This window comes from Antechinus flavipes, chromosome 2, assembly GCF_016432865.1.
Source record: "Antechinus flavipes isolate AdamAnt ecotype Samford, QLD, Australia chromosome 2, AdamAnt_v2, whole genome shotgun sequence".
NCBI lineage: Eukaryota > Metazoa > Chordata > Mammalia > Dasyuromorphia > Dasyuridae > Antechinus > Antechinus flavipes.
This window is the reverse complement of record NC_067399.1, coordinates 253,188,325-253,198,272: the sequence shown is the minus strand read 5'-3', so window position 1 is coordinate 253,198,272 and position 9,948 is coordinate 253,188,325.

Genomic DNA, 9,948 nt, shown 5'->3' with positions numbered 1-9,948 from the left:
AAATAAAATATGAGATAATATTTCTAAAGCTCTTTGCAAATCTTAAAATGCTACATAAATGCTGTCTATTATTACTATCATTACTATCACCACCACTACTACTACCACCAACATTGTTCCAAGTGTAGGTCAATGAGAGGAAGAAAAAGGGATACAAAGAATACATCTCCATATTCCAGGTGGTTAAAGAGAATGAAATATTCCAAAGCTTCAATATGAAAAGGAAGAGGTTGAGAAGGGGAGAGTTGATTCTCATTAAGTTTTGGGAGAAAATATTATACAGAAGAGCAAGGAAAAGAAAATGATAATTGTATAATTAGTTTTAAAATAGATTTGAAACTCTGGAAATAAAAGAGTTGAATGCTCTGAGAAGAGAGAAGCTGCCTATCCTCCCAATAATGATAGAGCAAAGCCAAAGAAGCTATCTATCAAGTGACAGATCATTTAGTAAGGATCAGAGTAAAGGGGGAAGAGTATTAGTAGTTGGTGATTATTATTATTGAGTATTATTGAGGCAATTATTTATTGGTTTAATAACAACACTAGAGTTATTTTATGTTCCCAAGAATTGTATCCAAGACATAATAGAGATCCTCCTAAGATTTACTAAAATAGACAACTAGTACTTTGGATGATTCATGTGGGCACAAATGATATTATAAGAAGAATAAAAAAATATCTTCAACAATTATGAAGTTTTGGTTAAGAAACTGAAATTCACTAATGTTCTGCTGGACACATGACAATGTTCTGTCTTTCTTTTTCAATTTTTCTCTTATTTTGTATTAGGTTTTAAATAAATACATTTTTAAAAAGAAAGAAACTAATCTGTAAAGGCACAGGTTATGTTTATTGCACAGTTGCTCATTGAAGGCAAAATATGTTGAAGCAAAAAAAAAAATTTGGAAATTGAACAGCTGGTTAAGAAGGTAGCATCCAAAGATGGAATCTGGATTTCTGGACCATGTCTTAAAATATAGGGATGTTAGATTACTAGTCAGAAATGGAGTATACTAACAAAAGCTACTAAGAATATACTTGCCAGGTGTCTTAATTTAAAGGACTATAGCCCCCCCATCAAAAAAAAAAAGACAGAAGAGGTAGAAAACTGTCTATACAAATCCTCCACCCCAAGTTAGAGATCATAAATTGTGGCTACATAAAAGGAAAAATAATACTACTTGAAAAGTTTAGCAGTTCATGGGAGAGAAAATCCAAAAAAGGAACAAATAGTAAAAACTCCATGGTTTCAAATATTTGCAGAAAAAAACACCAAAAGTTTAGGCAACAAGTCAGAAGAACTAGAAATTCTAATGCAAGAGAGAAAATTGATTTCATTGGTATTGCTGAGACTTTGTTAGTACTACTGAGACTCAGGGGGATTGAATTCATGATTAGGTTGTGCCTCTGCACAACATTCAAAAACAATAGGATAGGTAAAAAGGTAGAGTATTGTATATTAAGAAGGTATATTCATGAAAAAATATCCAGGAACCAGAGGTGTGAAAAATGGAGAATGAAGGGAGAAACAAGATTTTTGTCATAAAAGTATACTACATACCATATATATCAAAAAAGAAAAAGAAAGAAAGAAAATAGATGAGGATGGATGGGATACATCATAATCCTATTACAGGGCATGATGTAATAAAGATAGAAAACTTCAATTATCCAGACATCTGCTGGAGCTCTCTCTGTCTCTCTGTTGAAACTAGAACAACTGAAAACTTCTTGACTAGCACTTAACACAGGGCTTGGCATATAGTAGAAGCTTAATAAATGTTTGTTGACATCATCTTTAAGGATAATTTCATCCTTCAAAAAGTAGAGGAATGAGCAATAAGAAATTTTATTTTGAATTTGATGACCATAAAAACTGTTTGCTGGGTTGGAAATTATAGCATTTGGGGGGGAGTGTCAAATCTCTTCTGGAGTTTATGAACAAGAAGTAGGGCAAATCTAGGTATCTGATATGAACATTCGATATTGGAAAAGTAAAGAAAGCAGTTAAGTAGACTTCCATATAATAATATTTTATAGGGAAAAGTCATTTCAGGAGATATGGAAAAAATTTAAGAATGACAAAAAATAATTATTCCCATAAGAAGGAAAAATAAGGGAGTAGAATCAATAGAATTTTGCAATAATTGGATATGAGAGAGAGTGGTGTAGGAGAGAGGGAGGGAGGGAGGAAGGAAGGAAGAGAGAGGAAGGAGAGGGAGAAGAAGAGGAAGAGAAAGACATGGAAAGGGAGAGAGATGATACACAGGAAGATAAATTGAAGAAACTAGGAATATTTAGCCTTGAAAGAAAGTCATTGCCTTGAAGTATTTATGAATTGTCACACGGAGAAAATATAAAGCTTATTCTTCTTGACCCCAGAAATAGAACTAAAAACAATGGGTTGAAATGGCTAAGAAGCAAAATTAGGCTCAATTTTTGAAGCAACTTCCTTAAAATTAAAACTTTCTCAAAGAAGAATAGGCAGCTTCACAGTTTGCTGGGTTCTCTTTCCTTAGATGTCTTCAAGTAAAATCTTGATGATCATGTTATCTATGTTATACTGGATCTTCATTTCATGTACAATGTGGACTAGATGATTAATGAAACCATTTAAGTTTCATGAGTCCATGACTATGAGGCTAAACTTATTATCCCACTCTACTATATTCCCTTACCTATGAGAAATCATGGAAAAGCGTGTCTTAAAAGCCAATTCGCTCTGTGTCTAAAGTGTTCAAGAAGAGGTAGCTTTAAAGGCCATTTCTAGAACTGTTCCCTAAAAATTTCCCTGTGACTGGGAATCTCTATAGAAAGAAAACATTTTTTTCTAGACATGTAATGGACATTTTTTTAGTATATTTTTCTTCATTCTCATGACTTCTCTATTCTCAAAAGGAATGAAATGACCTGTGGGACACTCAGAAGGTGAGAAATAACACTGATTATAATCTTAGTCCTGGCATGGAAAGGTCATTCTGCTATAGGTGGCCATTTCCCCCCATTACAAATACCATCTGCTTTGGTTCCCACTAACACTCAGAGGCTACAAAGATAAGCTCTTGAATGAATGGAATTTGAGTGATTTGAGACTTAATAGTCACTGATAGCACAGCTCTGAGGCTCCATATCTATCGGCCCCTTGTTTTGGCCACCTGTGTGTCTAGCACATTTTTAGAGCTTAGGGCCAAAGCAAAATTAGGAAAATCTGCAGAGTTAAGAATATCAAAGGCTAAGTCTTATCAAGAATCCGTCCTTGTCACAAAGGGATGGCAAGTATCTTTCCTTGGAGATGGGAGTGGGGGAAGTGTCAGTTTATGTCTTATTTCAATCAAATTAGTTTGATGTCATGCAAACAAGACAAAGAAACAGTTGATTGAATTTAAATGATAAAACATTAGAATGAACATCAACTTCAGAACATAGAATAGAAGCTATCAGAATTGGAAAGATCCTTGAAACATCAAATATAAACTGATATCCATTAAGTGCTTACTCTGTTCCAGTCATTGGAATATTTAATGAGAATGCAAAGAAAAAATGAAAACTATTCTCCTCAAAGAACTTACATTCTAATAAGGGAAAATATTAGAGTTGGAGGAACCTTAAAACTTAAGAGTCAGAGATAGAAAGTACCTTAGAACATAAAGCAAACTATTATAAGTTTGGAACAATTTAGAACATGACTTAATTTTTTCACCTTTTTAAGACTGTATATTCTAGCCAGACTAAAAGGCTTTGGATGATCACTCACAGACCTACCCCATTGAACAGACCTGTTCATTGAGTCAGAGACTTTTATCTTCTTATCTTCAACCTGGACCAGTTTACTTCTCCTTGGGCAGCCTAGTTCCCCCAAACCTTCTGCTCCACTCATGGGGGCTCACCATATTGAAAACATACTTTGTGTGTATACTCAATCAGCTTTTGCTCAATTATGGCTTAGAACTCATCTCCTAAAATTGAATGATCTATTACCTCAACTTCATCTTGTAGCATCACCACAACTAGCTGGCCCAAGAGATCTTAATCTTTTTATGTCATGGATCCCTTTGGCAGGCTGGGAAACATTTGAATGCTTCCTTAGACTAACTTTTAAAAAAGTTATAACTGAGGGAGATTTCAGTTAGCGATTGGTGAAAGTAAAAATTAATAATTTTCACATTCAAGTTCTTACTCCTTTCTTAAACACATGAAGTATGGCATGATAGTGAGAGTATTGAATTTAGATCCATAGAAACCTGGGTTCAGATCTCTCCTCTGACCCTTCCTTTTTAGTTCTAAGTGAGTCATTTAATCTGTCAGTACTTCAAATAATTTTCTAGGACTGTCTACCAATTTATAAATGGATTATGATACAGCTGAAAGAGGGAGTTCCCATACCCATAACATGGAAAACATAAATCCTTGATGAGTTAACATACTGTATAGGGGATGTTGATAGATAATTTTTGTTAGTGTCTTCCACTCATTTAATAAGAATCATAAAATATTAGAGTTGGAAATACAAATGGGCCATAGAAAGAGTCATATTTCTCCTGAAGCATTATCCCTTCAGCAAAGCACATAGGGAATCTGATGGTTCCCCACACTATACAACCCATAATATACAGTGTCTATCCACATATACTATAAAAACAAATATGCATACATTTATTTAATAGCAGTAGGAAAAAAATCTTCCTGACAGCTAGTAAAAAAAAGTTATATTTCATGGCCATAATGTCACTAGAGAGCAATTTGTTACAGATGTAACATCACAGTCCAGAATAATGACAGTCTTAAAGCAGGAAAAAATCACTAAACAACTTTTGGAGCATTCTCACCAATAAGTTTGTAATTTGAAGTTACATTTATGTTGATTGGCTCAGCACTTTTTATGCTTGCCTATAATCCCACAAACTTGGGACTGTTTTAAGATGAAAGTTTATGTGATAAACAAAGAAAAACCAACCATAAAATTTCTATGAGTATGGATTTGAAAAATGACTAAGATTCAGACATTACTTCTAATCAGCTAGGCTGAGTTGTCTCTCTTCTATGTTCAAAAATCTTACCCAAGAAAGAAAATAATCAAAACCCCAGTCATCAAGAAAAAAGAGAGTTGCTAGAGAAGGGGAGAAAGATATTAGTCAGTCATGCTCAAAAGAGCAATAAGAAAGAAATGTTATATCTGGGATGAGGGAAAAGCAGGAGGGGAGGATATGCATTTCAAAATAAGGTATTTATGCTACTACAGGAATGGTCAATGCTTAAGGCAGGGAAAATCAGGAGTCAGAGATCTAGCTAAAAGCAGTATGATGGTGCTGTTATTACCTCTACAAACCACAAAATAAACCAGAACCAACGATTTCCTGTTTATTGTTTCTGTATGCATCTGACTTTTTCTCTCATAATTTTTCTAGATCATTTGTTTTTGATAACAGATACCTTATGTTTTCTTCTACTTTTACAGGCTTTTGCTTTTGTTATAATATTTCTTACATCTGATTATCTATTCTATTTCATTTATTTTAATTTTAAAAGTCAATTAGTTGGGGGAATATTTGGCACTTTTTGTTGTAAACTATTTCTTATTTTGTCAGTTCTTTCCTACAGTGGTTTGATTCCCCTCCCCACATTTTTTGCTTCTTACTTCATTTCTTCTAGGTATTATTGTAGTCCTTGATGGAAATGAATTTTTTCCATCTGTATTTCTGATTATAGTTGTTAAGGAGTTATTATCTCCTTCTAGGCTGGATTTTGAGCATTTCTGGATCTGTTCTAATTCACTATAGTAATCTATTTATTCTTCTGCAATCCCATCTCCCTAGCCTTAATTATTAAGCTAATAATAATAATGTCAGGATCTGCCCCCTGCTGCACTTTTGAATAGATTTGATTGACCCTGCCTGGTCTTGACATATGTCATCTAGGCATTGACACCTACCTCCAAGTATTAGCTTCAACAGGATATTTAAAGATCACAATTTTGAATCTTCAGAGACTTCTATGGTAACTCAAGGGAGAAGGCTAGGAACATCAGAACCTAATAGCCTGGTATGTTCCAGTCTATACACACTGATAGCAGCACAAGCAGAAGCCAATCCCAGTTATTTACAAGTTCCTTTCTGAAAGAACTCACTTTCCTAGGTGCCTCTGGGCAGTCTTGCAGACTTCTTAGTCTCTCATCAGTCTTTGATATATGAAGAGATCATTATTTTATTTGTCTATACTGAAGTTGACTTTGCTACCAGTTCCCCCTTCCTATTGCTCATGGACATCTAGCTTATATTTTATGTACTTCTAGGAGAGAAAAGATCACTAACTGTAGTTACTTATTGGATTCCTTTATCATCATTGGGTCTGGTCTGATTTTTTAGATTTTGCTGAAGTAAGTCTTATGGGAGCTGGGCTTTCTGCCTCTATTCATGAGTCTTTCTTCATCTTTCTTGAATTCAATTCCTTCCAATTTATCATATTTACTAAGTTCTGTGCAGAATGCTGTATTAGGTTCTGGGGAAAATTTAAAGTTCCCATTTTCATAGAATCTGCCATCTAATAAATATATATATGATACATATTTATATATATATGATACATACATATATATATATATAGGGAGAGAGAGAGAGAGAGAGAGAGAGAGAGAGAGAGAGAGAGAGAGATGATACATATGTAAATAACTATTCTATGATATAAGGCAGGCATGGGAAGGTCAAGCAAAGTATTCTGTGAGATCTTAGGGGGAAGATGGGTAGAGATCATTACTGAATAGGTTATCAAAGAAGGCTTTTTGTAGGAATATTATATAAATTGGGCTTTAAAGGCTAAATGGTAATCCACCAAGTAGAGAAAAAAAGGATGCTGAGAATGGGATCCTGCATTAGTAATTTTCAAGAAATTCAAGAAATATATCTATTTTTTTCTTTTGGAGAAAGAAGAACCTTGTTATAAAAGAAAGCAGGTTCTGGTGAGTGGGAAGGAAGAAGAAGGGAAAAGATACCATTACATGGCATTTCTGGCTGCATTTTAAAAATCCTGTTTTAAATGTAAAAATTTATCAGAGCAAAAAGCTTTCCTGGTTCCTGCTGTGAGTTAAAGATCAGTTTTATGCTATGAATCCAGAACAAATCTTTAATATAACCTCTCCCAGACCTGGAAGATTTCCTAAAGAACTAGTCTGACAATCACTATTATTAGAAACATTATTAATTTTTATTCCATTACCTTAGTCATTTACTCTGATCTCTGAGCTCCCACCAGATGCCAGGCATTGGATAGGTCACAACAGCTGAATTTTCCAGACATCCAGACATGTCTCCAGACATTCTTCAAGACACCACCCAAGGATGGAAATCATATCTCTGATAGGCTTTGGGAGAGTCTCAGCAAAGGGAGTCCCTGATCTCATTTGAGACACAATGAGAAAATCAGAACAATTACCTATTTAGATTCCTATGCAAAGGAATTAGATAATTAGTATAATTTTTGTTTTCAATTGAACAATTAGTATCACTTAGTATCACAAGATTGTGAAATGTTCATTTGGAAAAGTGCCTTAGAGAATATATTGGTTAGCCTCATTTTTCAATCCAGTTTATTTAGAGCATAGATTTGTTATTCCACTCTTTCTAGTTCCATCTTTTGGTTCTCACTGTGGGCTGGTGCATTGTACTTCTCAAGAAATCAGAAATCTGCCAGACAAGAAGTTCTAAAAAATTCAATTACACACTAAAGATTCACTGGTCCCTCTCTTAGCTGTTCTTGTTGTTCTAAGCCATCCTGTACCCTCTGGTCTACTGTTTCCTTATATAGTGTGTAACAGAGGTTGAATTGGGTATACATTATGGAGCATTCTTGAGGATGGGACTATAAAGACCATCCAATGGAACTTCCCTGGGGCTGAGTAGAGCTCTCACAGCCTATTCTAGCAACACATGTGCTTACTGTTTAACAGGAGAGACAACATAGTACAGTGGAAATAATACTGGATTTGTAGCCAGAAGGCATGAGTTGAAATCCTATCTTTGCCAATTATTATCTAAGTGACTTTGGTTGAATTATTTAATCTCTCTGGCCCTCAAGTTTTTTCCTATAGAAAATGAGAGTATGACAATCTCTAAGGTCTTGCCTAACTCTAAAGCTGTGATCCTGTGAGCTTTGGGATCATGAATTAGTCTTCATGATAGTAGCAGGAGGGGGGAACTGTGTCATCAATAGTTGGCCACTGGGCCAGAAAGAGTGGTCCACTCTAAAAGGAGCATGTTGACTTTTTGTGTTCTTTTCTTCTCGTGTCGAGTGAATAGGATTCCTTTTTTAAAAAAAATTATGGAATAAAATAAGCATTTCCATTAAAAAGTACAATAAAAAAGATAATTGCACATGAAACTGCAAATCTACTATGCACAGCTTGTTATTCCTTTCAAATATATAACAAAATTATGCATATTTTTTCCTTTTTTCTTTTCTCCCTCTCCATTCTAGGAGAGATGACTATCATTAGACACAAATTGGTGTGTATGTGTATAAATTATTCTATACATACTTTTAAAAATCAATTCTTTCTAGGGATACATATAGCATCTTTCTTCATATGTCCTTTATGCTTAATTTGGGTAGTTATAAAAGTTAAAAAAAAGTCTTATTTGCCCAAAGTCGTTCTTAAAACAATATTGTTATTCCTGTATAAAATGTTTTCTTGGTTCTGCTCATTTTGCTCTTCATTGTTTCATGCAAGTTTTCCCATGTTTTTTCTAAAATCATTGAGCTTATCTTCTCTTATAGCAGAGTAGCATTTCAGGACAATTATATGCCACAACTAGTTCAGTCATTCCTCAGTTGTTGGACATACTTGCAATTTTCAGTTCTTTGCCACCATAAACAGAGCTGTTATACATATTTTGGAACATATAGGTTCTTTTCCTTTTCCCCTAACATGGGACCTCTTTGAACTTCTTTCTTAGACTTCCTGTCAGAAGTAGACTCTCTTCTCTCTTTTTCTTTTTCTTCCAGTTTCTTCTGCTTTGTGCTTTTTGCCTTGAGCATGAGTAACTGAATAGCAATCCTGAGATGGACTTTGAGACAATTTCATGATCCCAAGAGGTCAATAATTCCTACAAAACACATAAGAGATGACTGAAGAGTTTTGTACAACTAGACCCTTCTAGGATAAAATGAATAAGCCCACACCCTACCTGTTTTGTCAGGAGACATGGACCATGAGGGATTTGTTCAGACAAAGCAAAGCCAAGGTAAACACAAAATGCTAATCAGTAATCCCACTGTGTCTTCTATTTTAAGTATAAATCTCTTGGGAGAGTATAAATTATAAGTTACTGTTTCATGTATTCAGTTGATATCAGTGCATGCCTGTGAAGACCAAGCTAGCACCCTGGATGCCTTCGAATCAGACAGATTCAGGATAAGCAAAAGTCCTTAGTCTTTATTCTTGGTCTTTAAAGGTAGAAGTGAAGGGGATCAACACAGGATCTCCACGACCTTCCTTCTCCTCATCTACTGGCAAAGTGACTTTGGCTTGTCTTACTCCACCCCCTAATCACTCCTACAATTCTCTGTATACACCAAGAAATCGAGTCAGCACAGAATAGTGCCAAGGGACTTTTTTTTAATAACTTTTTATTGACAGAACCCATGCCAAGGTAATTTTTTACAGCATTATCCCTTGCACTCACTTCTGTTCCGATTTTTCCCCTTCCTCCCTCCACCCCCTCCCCCAGATGGCAAGCAGTCCTATACATGTTAAATAGGTTACAGTATATCCTAGATACAATATATGTGTGCAGAACCGAACAGTTCTCTTGTTGCACAGGGAGAATTGGATTGAGAAGGTATAAATAACCTGGGAAGAAAAACAAAAATGCAAGCAGTTTATATTCATTTCCCAGTGTTCTTTCTTTGGGTGTAGCTGCTTCTGTCCATCCTTGATCAATTGAAATTGAATTAGCT